Source organism: Lagenorhynchus albirostris, chromosome 18, assembly GCF_949774975.1.
Source record: "Lagenorhynchus albirostris chromosome 18, mLagAlb1.1, whole genome shotgun sequence".
Classification (NCBI taxonomy): domain Eukaryota; kingdom Metazoa; phylum Chordata; class Mammalia; order Artiodactyla; family Delphinidae; genus Lagenorhynchus; species Lagenorhynchus albirostris.
This window is the reverse complement of record NC_083112.1, coordinates 34,174,738-34,188,115: the sequence shown is the minus strand read 5'-3', so window position 1 is coordinate 34,188,115 and position 13,378 is coordinate 34,174,738.

The window sequence follows — 13,378 nt, the reverse complement described above, 5'->3', positions numbered from 1 at the left end:
TTCATGTTTTTGTTGACCATCTGTATGTCTTCTTTGGAGAAATGTCTGTTTAGGTCTTCTGCCCATTATTTTTTGATTGGGTTGTTTGTTTATTTGATATTGAGCTGCATGAGACATTTGTATATTTTAGAGATTAATCCCTTGTCAATTATTTCATTTGCAAATATTTTCTCCCATTCTGAGGGTTGTCTTTTTGTTTTGTTTATGGTTTCTTTTGCTGTGCAAAAGCTTTTAAGTTTAATTAGGTCTAATTTGCTTATTTTTGTTTTTATTTTCATTACTCTAGGTGGTAGGTTGAAACAGATGATGCTGTGATTTATGGCAAAGAGTGTTCTGCCTATATTTTCCTCTAAGAGTTTTATAGTATCCAGCTTTACATTTAGGTCTTTATTCCGTTCTGAATTTATTTTTGTGTATAATGTTAGGGAGTGTTCTAATTTCATTCTGTTACATGGAGCTGTCCAGTTTTCCCAGAACCACTTACTGAAGAGACTGTCTTTTATCCATTGTATATCCTTGCTTACTTTGTCATATATTAGGTGGCCATAGGTGCATAGATTTATCTCTGGGCTTTCTATCCTATTCCATTGATCTATATTTCTACTTTTGTGCCAGTACGATACTGTTTTGATTATTGTAACTTTTTAGTGTAGTCTAAAGTCAGGGAGCCTGATTTCTCCACCTCCGTTTTGGTTTCTCAAGATTGCTTTTGCTATTCAGGGTCTTTTGTGTTTCCATACATAATGTACAATTTTTTGTTCTAATTCTTTGAAAAATGATCCTGGCAATTAGATGGGTATTGCATTGAATCTGTAGATTGTTTTGGGTAGTACAGACATTTTCACAATATTGATTCTTCCAATACAAGAACATGGTATATCTCTCAATCTGTTTGTGCCATCTTTGATTTCTTTCATCAGTATCTTATTGTTTTCTGAGTATAGGTTTTGGCCTCATTAGGTAGGTTTATTCCTAGGTATTTTATTCCTTTTGATATGATGGTAAAAGAGATTGTTTCCTTAATGTCTTTTTCTGATTTTTCATTGTTAGTGTATAGAAATGCAAGAAATTTCTGTGCTTAATTTTGTATCTTGTGTCTTTACTAAATTCACTGATGAACTCTAGTAGTTTTCTGGTAGCACCTTTAGGATTTTCTGTGTATAGTATCATGTCATCTGAAAACAGTGACAGTTTACTTCTTTTTTTCCAATTTGGACTCTTTTTACTTCTTTTTCTTCTCTGATTGCCATGGCTAGGATTTCCAAAACTATGTTGAATAAAAGTGCAGACAATGGATACTTTTGTCTTGTTCCTGATCTTAGAGGAAATGCTTTTAGCTTTCAATCATTGAGTATGATGTTAACTGTAGGATTCTCATATATGTCCTTTATAATGTTGAGGTAGTTTCCCCCTAGTCCTACTTTCTGGAGAGTTTTTATCATAAATAGGTGTTGAACTTTGTTAAAAACTTCTTCTGCATCTTTTGAGATGATAGTATGGTTTTTATTCTTTAATTTGTTAAATTGGTGTATCACATTGATTGAAGAATCCTTACATCACCATGATAAAACCAACCTGATCATGGTGTATGATCCTTTTAATGTGCTGTTCGATTCAGTTTGTAAGTATTTTGTTGAGGATTTCTGTGTCTATGTTCATCAGTGATACTGACCTGAAATTTTCCTTTTTTGTTTGATATCTTTGTCTGGTTTGGGTATCAGGGTGATGTGGGCCTCTTAGAATGAGCTTGGGAGTATTCCTTTTCTGCAGTTTTTTGGAAGAGTTTCAGAAGTGTAGGTGTTGACTCTTCTCTAAATGTTTTATAGAATTTGCCCATGAAACCATCTGGCCTTGGAGTTTTGTTTCTTGGAAGATTTTTAATCACAATTTCAATTTTGGTACTTGTGATTGGTCTGTTCATATATTCTATTTCTTCTTGGTTCAGTCTGGGAAGGTTGTACCTTTCTAAGAACTTGTCAATTTCTTCTAGGTGGTCCATCTTACTGGTGTATTGTTGCTTATTGTAATCTCTTATGATCCTTTATATTTCTGTGATGTCCACTGCAACTTCTCCTTTTTCATTTCTAATTTTATTGATTTGAATCCCCTCCCTTTTGTTCTTGCTGAGTCTGGCTAAAAGTTTATGAATTTTGTTTATTTTCTGAAAGAATGAGCTGCTTTTAGTTTAATTTACTTTTGCTGCTGTTTTCCTTGTCTCTATTTCATTTATCTCTCCTCTGATCTTTATGATTTCTTTCCTTCTACTAACTTTGGGCTTTGTTTGTTCTTTATCTAATTGCTTTAGGTGTTTATTTGAGATTTTTCCTGTTTCTTGAGATAAGATTGCATTGCTATATACTTCTCTCTTAGAACTGCTTTTGCTGTGTCCCATAGGTTTTAAATTGTTGTGTTTTTGTTGTCTTTGTCTCTAGGTATTCTTTTTCCTCTTTGATTTCTTCAATGATCCATTGATTATTTAGTATACATTGTTTAAACACAGTATGTTTGTGTTTTTTACAGTATTTTTTCCTGTAACTGATTTCTAATCTCATAGTTTTGTGGGTGGAAAAGATGCTTGATATGACTTTGATTTTCTTAAATTTACATCTGTGGAGAATGTTCTGTGTGCACTTGAGAAGAAAGCATATTCTGCTGCTTTTGAATGGAATGTCCTATAAATATCAACTAAATCTACCTAGTCTAATATGTCAGTTAAAGCTTGTGATCCGTTATTAATTTTCTGTATTGATGATCAATCCCATGCTGTAAGTAGGGTGTTAAAGTCTCCCACTATTATTGTGTTACTGTCAATTTCCCCTTTTATGGCTGTTAGCATTTGCCTTATATATTTAAATGTAGTGTATGTTGGGTGCATACATATTTACGATTGTTATGCCTTCTTCTTGGATTGATCCCTTGATCATTATGTAGTGTCTTTCCTTGTCTCTTGTAACAGTCTTTATTTTAAATTTTTTTCATCTGCTATTAGTATTGCTACTCCAGCTTTCTTTTCATTTCCATTTGTATGGAATATCTTTTTCTATACACTCACTTTCAGTCTGTATGCATCCCTAGGTCAAAATTGGGTCTCTTGTAGGCAGCATATATACTGGTTTTCATTTTGTATCCATTCAGCCAGTGAGTGTCTTTTGGTTGGAACATTTAATCAATTTACATTTAAGATAATTATCAGTATGTATGTTCCTATTGCCATTTTCTTGATTGTTTTGTGTTTGTTTTTGTAGGTCATTTTTTTCCCTTGTGTTTCCCTCTTAGAGAAGTTCCTTTAGCATTTGTTGTAAAGCTGGTGTGGTGGTGCTGAATTCTCTTAGCTTTTGCTTGTCAGTAAAGCTCTTGATTTCTCTGTGGAATCTGAATGAGATTATTGCTGGGTAGAGTAATCTTGGTTGTAGGTTTTTCCCTTTCATCACTTTCAATATATCATGCCACTCCTTTCTGGTCTGCAGAGTTTATGCTGAGAAATCAGCTGTCAACCTTATGGGGATTCCCTTGTGTGTTACCTATTGCTTTTCCCTTGCTGATTTTAATATTTTTCTTTGTATTTAATTTTTTCAGTTTGATTAATATGTTTCTCAGCTTGTTTCTCCTTGGGTTTATCCTGTATGGGACTCTCTGCAGTTACTGGATTTGGGTGACTATTTCCTTTTCCATGTGTGTGAATTTTTTGACTATAATCTCGTCAAATATTTTCTCACACCCTTTTCCTCTTCTTTTTCTGGGACCCCTATAATTCAAATGTTGATGCATTTAATTTTCTCTCAGAAGTCTCTGAGACTGTCCTGATTTCTTTTCATTCTTTTTTCTTTATTGTGCTTTGCAGCAGTTATTTCCACCATTCTATCTTCCAGCTCACTTACCCATTTTTCTGCCTCAGTTATTCTACTACTGATCTCTTCTAGTGTATTTTTCATTCCAGTTACTGTGTTGTTCATCACTGATTGTTTGTTCTTTACTTCTTCTAGGTCCTTGTTAAACATAATTGTATCTTCTTGATCCATGCCTCCGTTCTATTTCCAAGATCTTTAATCATCTTTATTATCATTACTCTGAATTCTTTTTCAGGTAGATTGCCTATTTCCTTCTCAATTATTTGGTTTTATGGGTCTTGACCTTGCTCCTTTGTCTACAACATATTTCTCTGTCATCTTATTTTGTCTAACTTACCATTTTTATGGTATTGTTTCCACAGGCTGCAGGATCATAGTTCCTTTTGTTTCTGGTGTCTGCCCCTGGTGGGTGAGATTGGTCCATGTGCTTGTGTAGGCTTTCTACACAAGGTGGAAAATACTGGTGTCTGTGCTCTCATGAATGGAGCTGAGTCTTGTCCCTCTAATTTGCAGGGCCACAACAGGGAGTGTGTTTTGCAGTGTCTGTGAGCTTAGTAGGACTTTAGGCCACCTGTCTGCTGATGGGTGGAGCTGTGTTCCTGTTTTGCTGGTGTCTTGTCTGAGGCATACAGCACTGGAGCTTGCAGGATGTTGGGTGGAGCCAGCGATTGGTGCCAAGATGGGGACCTCTGGGAGAGCTCATGATAATCAATATTCCCTGGGGCTGGGAAATCTCTGGCAGTCCAGAGTCCGGGACTTGGTGCTCCCACTCTTAGGGCCCAGGCCTGACCCCTGGCTGGGGGAGCAAGACTCCACAAGATGTGCAGCATGCCCCCCCAAAAAGGAAAAGAAAACAAACAAGCAGTCAAACAAAACCCAAGAGAAATAACAAAAACTAACAAACAACAAGAAAAGAGAAGAAAACAAAGAAAACCCATGACAAGTAATGAAAACCAAACCAAATAATAACAAAAAGAAAGAAACAAACAAATTAAAATAAAAAGAGAAGAAAAATGAAGAAAAAAAACAACCAAAGAAACCAAAGACCAGAGCAAATAATAAAAATAAAACTAATAAAAATAAAAAAATAAAAACAGAAATGGAAAGCAAACTAAATAAAGCAAAGAAAACAAAAAAGAAACACACAAAAATGACCATAAAAAAGTTAAAACAAAACAGAACAAAAAAAAATCAAACAAACAGAAAATAGCCAAACAAAAACATAAAATAAAAATAGAAAAATAAAAATATATATTTAAAAATTAAACAAATAAACAACAAAACAAAACTTTTCCTGCGGCCTCCACTATCAGTGTCCTTGCCTTCATGGTAAGCCACAGCTAACCCCCACTTCCCAGGAAGCCCTCCAAGACACCTAGGTTGGTCTCTGGGTTTGCTGTGTGCACTGTGGGGGCAGCTCAGACTCTGACCTGGCCCAACTTCCATGTATACTTGCCCCCCAAAACCACAGCTGCTAAAGCTAGACAAATCTCAGTTGTGGGAGCACTCATTGTCCTTTCAGATATTCCACAGATGCAGGGTTGACCAAGCTGATCACCTGGGTTTGATTCATGGCTTGTGCAGCTGCAGGGAGAGATTTCAGTTTCTCTTCCTTAATCACACAGCTCCTGGGGCTCAGCTTTGGTTTTGGCCCCACCTCTGCATGTGGGCCACCCTCAGGTGATTGCAGCACCTGAGTGGGGCATGTTTGCTTGCTCAGGCAGGAGAGAGATAAGATGGCCATGACTGGGGCACTCATGTTTGCTCCAATGGGATCTCCCTCTAGTGCCTACAGAGTCAGGAGCTGGTGTGTGGGGAGAGAGTCTACAATAGTGCCTCCACCCCTTCCACACCACTCAAAAATGGTGCCTCATTTCCAAGGCAGACCCTGCTTCCTCCAGGAGAATTTCCAGCTGTGGATCTCCTCACTCCCTTCCCCTAAGGCAGTCTCTGAGCAGCCAACAGCAATCCTCCCTCTCTGTCCCAGCAGATTTCCCCACCATGAGGGGACAGCTCTAAGTGTGGGAAACTCTCCTCACCTTCAGCTCCCCACCAGGGGTGCTGGTCCCTTCCCATTTCTTCCTTTTTTTTCTTTCTTTCTTCCTACCTGGCTGTGTGGGGATTTTTCTTGTCCTTTTAGGTGTCTGAGGTACTTCACTAGTGTTCACCTGGTGCTCTGTGAGATTTGTTCTATTTGTAGATGTATTCTTGATATACTTGTAAGGAGACATGAACTCCATGTCCTCCTATTCTGTCATCTTGACTCAGCCCCCTCTAGGGGTCTTTCATGTGTTTTACGTACTATATCTAAGGTCTCTTTGAACAGCTCAAGTGTTATTGAGTAGGTTGTTACTTTGATTTTTTTACTCTCTGGTGATCTGAAGGAAGACAAAATTACCTGTAGATGATCTATTATTGTAAATACTGCCTATTTTCTGGAAATCCTATATTTCCCAAAATCATATAATTCTTCCCAAACATCTTGGTATTTTGGAAACAAAATAATAATCAAAATAGTGTTGTAAACCCACATTCAGAGAAAGAGATTATTAATAAAGGTAAATTAGACTTTATTCTACATTTTATATGGCCATAATTTCATCTGAATAGCAACTTTTCAGTTACTGTAAGAGAGAAGGCCATAGTAGATAGTGGGTGAATTTTGTCAGATTTTTGAAGGAATGTTTCAATCAAGTCACAAAAAAATATTGATAAACTGGTTTAAAGTAAAAGTAGGCTTAAATATTCATATTTAGCAGACAGAAAAAATTATCATTCTTGTTTGGAAAATGGCTATATAAACATTGATAAACGTTTACCCATTTACTCTCCATTTTCATGGGTGGATGCAATATATCACTTTGCTATGGGAGAGCACAGAAAAAAAAAAGTCACATGTGTTGCAAGCCATTTTACATCACTTATACCCCAGTTCCACTTTCCTCAGGTCACAGTATTAGAATCTTTCATTAAACTGTAATAATGACCATGGTTTTCTTATTTGACTTGGGAGATAATAAGTTTCCATCAAAATTTTGCTTATAAATCTTTTCTGTAACATGTAGCAAATAGCACTGACAGACATCTGAATTGTTTCATATCTAATTGTGTTTGATCCATGGTCCTCACAGCAGTATTACTACATACACTGAGGTTTAGAAAATAGGATCAGATAATTCAAAATGTTTGCCCAATATTTGAATATCCACCCACTTTGAGAATTCAGACTACCATATTTTTATTATGTCACAACTGACAGAACATTGTTAATCCAAACTAATTGTGTTATTTTACTCATTTCAAAATCAGAAGTCTATTTCATGTTGTAATTTATTTCCAAAACTTTGAGATGATTAGTAGTAAATGCACTGAGAGATAAGTAGACTCAGAATATGATAGCCTTCAATTTCAGGCTAAGTGAGTTTTTTATGTTTTATCCTTAAGTGGAGGGAAATAACTGTAAGATTGCAGTGATGAAATACAAAATGAAATCTATATTTTAGGAAGTAAGTTTGTGAATAATACATAGGTAATTTACAGTGTCCATGACAACTGGCATTCAAACAGTGTTAATGTGAATAAAAAGAAAGTTAGTAGTCATATATCATGTAAGAAATGAAGGACTTAATGGATGAATATATTTCTACAGTAAATATTTAGAGGAAATAAAGATTGATAGATGAGGGAAAACACTTCCAGAGTTGGAAAAAAGATGTATGAAAATTCACCACTCAATAAAAGCAATAAGAACATGGAAAAAATTTATCAAAATCAATTTTTTTCAGAATTGTTCAAATTAATTAAAGAATCCCAACAGTATAAAGAGTATTTATTCAAGAAAAATAATTAAATCTAGGTAAAAACAGCAAGCTTGATAGCATTTTACAGTGCCTTAATCTCATCTCCCTCTTCCCAGGTCCACTGTATATTTGAATACCTTTATCCTAGTAACAGCTGTAGCTGTGCAAACCTGGAGCCAAGAAGCCACTAAAGGGGGTAAAACAGTCTAGAATTCTCCCAAAAGCTAGGTTTCCAGAGGATTACCACTATTTGAGTTATCTTTCTATAAATCTCTTTTCTCAAAGCTTGTTTTACCTGACTCAGAGCTTGCTCTATTTGAACAGTGCTATCACCAGAATGCTTGAGGGATACAGTCAGGAGCAAATGTTAATACTGTAGCTACCTTAACTGCCCTTATTAGTTGCCCAACTGACCAAAACTGAAAAGGAGTAACTAGGAAATGAGATGTCCATGAGTGGGTTTATAAATCTCCAACATATTTCTGGGAATCTATAATTCCAAAAGCATGTCCAGAGCTGTGTGCATGCCAGGAATGACCTAAGAAAATGTTAATCTCTCAATTCTGGCTGACCTTGAAGGCTTGCACAAGAAGCAAGTAAATGCCAAAGCAGAGTTTCAAGCTGCCTGCTGGAATGTGGAAAAGTATGGACCCAAACACACAGAGCCACTCAACAAAGTCTAGGAGATATACACATTCAAGGCATTTAAAAAATCTCTGTCCAATCATTAGCCAATCACTAAGCTAAACAAGTATACACTTTACTGGCTACACATAAACCCACAAAATACACACTTTGCAAATTAGACAGGGAAGATATCTAAACAAACAAACAAACTGGCAGAGGGATTTGATTTTCAGAGTTGTCATTAGATGTTAGACTTAACAGAAACTTTAAATCAACGATTATAAATATGTTCAAAATACTTTAAAAACCATGTCTAAAGAATTAAAGGAACATATGAAAATGATAGTTCATCAAATAGAGACTATCTGTAAGGAAATAGAAATTATAACTATAACCAAACAGAAATTCTGGAGGTAAAAAGTACAATAAAAGAAATTAAATAATTCACTAGAGTAGCACAGACATAGATTTGAAGTGATAGAAGAAAGAACAAGTGAAAATGAAGAAAGATCAATAGAAATGATCTGGTCCCAGGAACAGAAAGAAAAATAATTTTTAAAAAATGAACAGAGCCTAAGAGTATTGTGAGACATCATCAAGCATATCAACATAAGCATATTACAAGGCTCATACAGAGAGAAGTTTCAGGAAGATTGTTTGAGGATATAATGGTATAGTACTACTCAAATTTGTTGAAAAATATTGATATAAACATCCAAGACATAGGATTAACTCAAAGAGATTCAAAAACAGACACATCATAGCAAAAATATTGAGGAAATAAAAAGCAAAGATAATTTTGAAAGCAACAAGAGAGAAAAGTCTCATCATGTACAAGTGAACACCAAAAAGATTTATAGCTAACTTCTCATTAGAAACAATAGAGGACAAAGGAAAAGTGATGATATACTGCTCAGGGTTCTCCAGAAACAAAATCAATGGGATATCTATCTATCTATAAATCTATCTATTGATCTATCTATCGATCTATCTATCCACATATATCTATCTAAATCTATATGTATTTATTTATTATAAGGAAAGGATTTATGTGATTATGGAGGCTGGGAAATTTAAAATGTAAATTTTGGACAAGCAGACTTGATACCCTGGAGAGTGAACAGTGTAGTTATAGTCTGAATGCTGACAGGCAGAGATGCAGGAGAGATGATGGCACAGATGAAATCTGAAGGCAGTATGCAGGAGAATTTTTCTCTTGCTCCAGCAGAACACCCTTTTTGTCCTATTCAGGCCTTCAGTTGATTTGATGAAGCTTGCCCACATCATGGAAGGTAATCTGCTTACCCAAAGTTCATTGATTTAAGTATTAAGCTTATTTAAAATCATCCTTCAAGTTTACACAAAAATTAACTATCACTGGATGGACATAGAGTCTGTCATACAGAGTGAAGTAAGTCAGAAAGAGAAAAACAAATACTGTATACTAACACATATATATGGAATCTAAAAAAAAAAAAAGGAAGGTTCTGATGAACGTAGGGGTGGACAGGAATAAAGATGCAGACATAGGAGGTTGAGGAAGATGACAGAAGAGTAAGATGTGGAGTTCACCTTCCTCCTCACAGATATATCAGAAATACATGTACACATGGAACCGCTCCTATAGAACACCGACTGAATGCTGGCAGAAGACCTCAGACCTCCCAAAAGGCAAGAAACTCCCCACATACCTGGGCAGGGTAAAAGAAAAAACAGACACAAAAGAATAGGGATGGGACCTGCACCAGTGGGAGGGAGCTGTGAAGGAGGAAAGGTTTCCACACACTAGGAAGCCCCTTTGCAGGCGGAGACTGTGGGTGGCGGAGGGGGGAAAGCTTCGCAGCCATGGAGGAAAGCGCAGCAACAGGGGTGCGGAGGGCAAAGCAGAGAGATTCCTGCTAACCCCATCCTGTCTGAGTGAAGAAAAGATGACCTCAGGTGACCTACACACAGAGGCAGGGCCAAATCCAAAGCTGAACCCCAGGAACTGTGTGAACAAAGAAGAGAAAGGGAAATTACTCCCAGCAGCCTCAGGAGCAGCGGATTAAATCTCCACAATCAACTTGATGTACCCTGCATCTGTGGAATACCTGAATGGAAAACGAATCATCACAAACTGAGGAGGTGGTCTTTGAGAACAGAATACATGATTTTTTCCCCCCTTTTCCTCTTTTTGTGAGTGTGTATGTGTATGTTTCTGTGTGAGATTTTCTCTGTATAGCTTTGCTTTCACCATTTGTCCTAGGGTTTTTTCCGGCCATTTTTATTTTATCTTTTACTTAAAAAATATTTTTCTTAATAATTATTTTTTAGTTTTTATTTTAATAACTTTATTTTATCCTCTTTCTTTTTCTTTCTTTCTGTCTTTCTTTTTTCTTAATTTCTTTCTTTCTTTCTTTCTTTCTTTCTTCCTTCCTTCCTTCCTTCCTTTCTTTCTTTCTTTCTTTCTTTCTTTCTTTCTTTCTTTCTTTCTTTCTTTCTTTCTTTCTTTCTTTCTTTCTTTCTTTCTTTCTTTCTTTCTTTCTTTCTTTCTTTCTTTCTTTTTCTCCCTTTTATTCTGAACTGTGTGGATGAAAGGCTCTTGAAGCTCCAGCCAGGAATTAGTGCTGTGCCTCTGAGGTGGGAACATGAACTTCAGGACACTGGTCCAAAAGAGACCTCCCAGCTCCACGTAATATCAAACAGCAAAAATCTCCTAGAGAACTCCTAATCAACACCAAGACCCAGCTTCACTCAACAACCAGCAAGCTACAGTGCTGGACACCCTATGCCAAACAACTAGCAAGACAGGGACACAACCCCACCCTTTAGCAGAGAGGCTGCCTAAAATCATAATAAGGCCACAGATACCCCAAAACACACCACCAGAAGTGGACCTGCCCACCAGAAAAACAAGATCCAACCTCAACCACCAGAACACAGGCACTAGTCCCCTCCACCAGGAAGCCTACAAAACACACTGAAACAACTTTAGCCACTGGGGACAGAAACCAAAACCAACAGGAACCATGAACCTGCAGCCTGCAAAAAGGAAGCCCTAAACACAGTAAGATAAGCAAAATGAGAAGACAGAAAAACACACAGCAGATGAAGGAGCAAGGTAAACACCCACCAGACCTAACAAATGAAGAGGAAATAGGCAGTCTACCTGAAAAAGAATTCAGAATAATGATAGTAAAGATGATCCAAAATCTTGGAAATAGAATAGAGAAAATGCAAGAAACATTAAACAAGGACCTAGAAGAACTAAAGAGGAAGCAAGCAGTGATGAAAACAAAATAAATGAAATTAAAAATACTGTAGATGGGATCAATAGCAGAATAACTGAGGCAGAAGAATGCATAAGTGACCTGGAAGATAAAATAGTGGAAATAACTACTGCAGAGAAGAATAAAGAAAAAAGAATGAAAAGAACTGAGGACAGTCTCAGCGACTTCTGGGAAAATATTAAATGCACCAACATTCGAATTATAGGGCCCCAGAAGAAGAAGAGAAAAAGAAATGGTCTGAGAAAATATTTGAAGAGATTACAGTTGAAAACTTCCCTAATACGGGAAATGAAATAATTAATCAAGTCCAGGAAGTACAGAGTCCCATACAGTAAAAATCCAAGGAGAAACACACCAAGACACATATTAATCAAACTATCTAAATGTAAATACAAAGAAAATATATTAAAAGCAGCAAGAGAAAAACAACAAATAATACAAAAGGGAATCCCCACAAGGTTAACAGCTGATCTTTCAGCAGAAACTCGGCAAGCCAGAAAAGACTGGCAGGACATATTTAAAGTGATGAAGGAGAAAAACCTTAAACCAAGATTACTCTACCCAGCAAGGATATCATTTAGATTTGATGGAGAAATTAAAGTCTTTACAGACAAGCAACAGCTGAAAGTTCAGCACCACAAAACCAGCTTTACAACAAATGCTAAAGGAACTTCTCTAGGCAAGAAATACAAGAGAAGGAAAAGACCTAAAACAACAAACCTAAAATAATTAACAAAATGGCAATAAGAACATACATATCGATAACTAGATTAAATGTAAATGGATTAAATGCTCCCACCAAAATACACAGACTGGCTGAATGGATACAAAAACAAGACTCATATATATACTGTCTACAAGAGATCCACTTCAGACCTAGGGACACATACAGACTGAAAGTGAGGGGATGGAAAAATATATTCTATGCAAATGAAAATCAAAAGAAATCTGGAGTAGCAATTCTCATATCAGACAAAATAGACTTTAAAATAAAGATTATTAGAAGTGACAAAGAAGGACACTACATAATGATCAAGGGATCGATCCAAGAAGATATAACGATTGTAAATATTTATGCACCCAACATAGGAGCACCTCAATATATAAGACAAATACTAACAGCCATAAAAGGGGAAATCAACAGTAACATATTCATAGTAGGGGACATTAACACCCCATGTTCACCACTGGACAGATCATCCAAAAAAAAAAATAAGGAAACACAAGCTTTAAATGATACATTAAACAAGATAGACTTAATTGATATTCATAGGACATTCCATCCAAAAACAACAGAATACACATTTTTCTCAAGTGCTCATGGAACATTCTCCAGGATACATCATATCTTAGGTCAAAAATTAAGCCTCGGTAAATTTAAGAAAATTGAAATTGTATCAAGTATCTTTTCCAACCACAACACTATGAGACTATATATCAATTACAGGAAAAGATCTGTAAAAAATACAAACACATGGAGGCTAAACAATACACTACTTAATAATGAAGTGACCACTGAAGAAATCAAAGAGGAAATCAAAAAATACCTAGAAACAAACGACAATGGAGACACAACGACCCAAAACCTGTGGGATGCAGCAAAAGCAGTTCTAAAGGGGAAGTTTATAGCAATACAAGCCCACCTTAAGAAGCAGGAAACATCTCGAATAAACAACCTAACCTTGCACCTCAAGCAATTAGAGAAAGAAGAACAAAAAAACCCCAAAGCTAGCAGAAGGAAAGAAATCATAAAAATCAGATCAGAAATAAATGAAAAAGAAATGAAGGAAACAATAGCAAAGATCAATAAAACTAAAAGCTGGTTCTTTGAGAA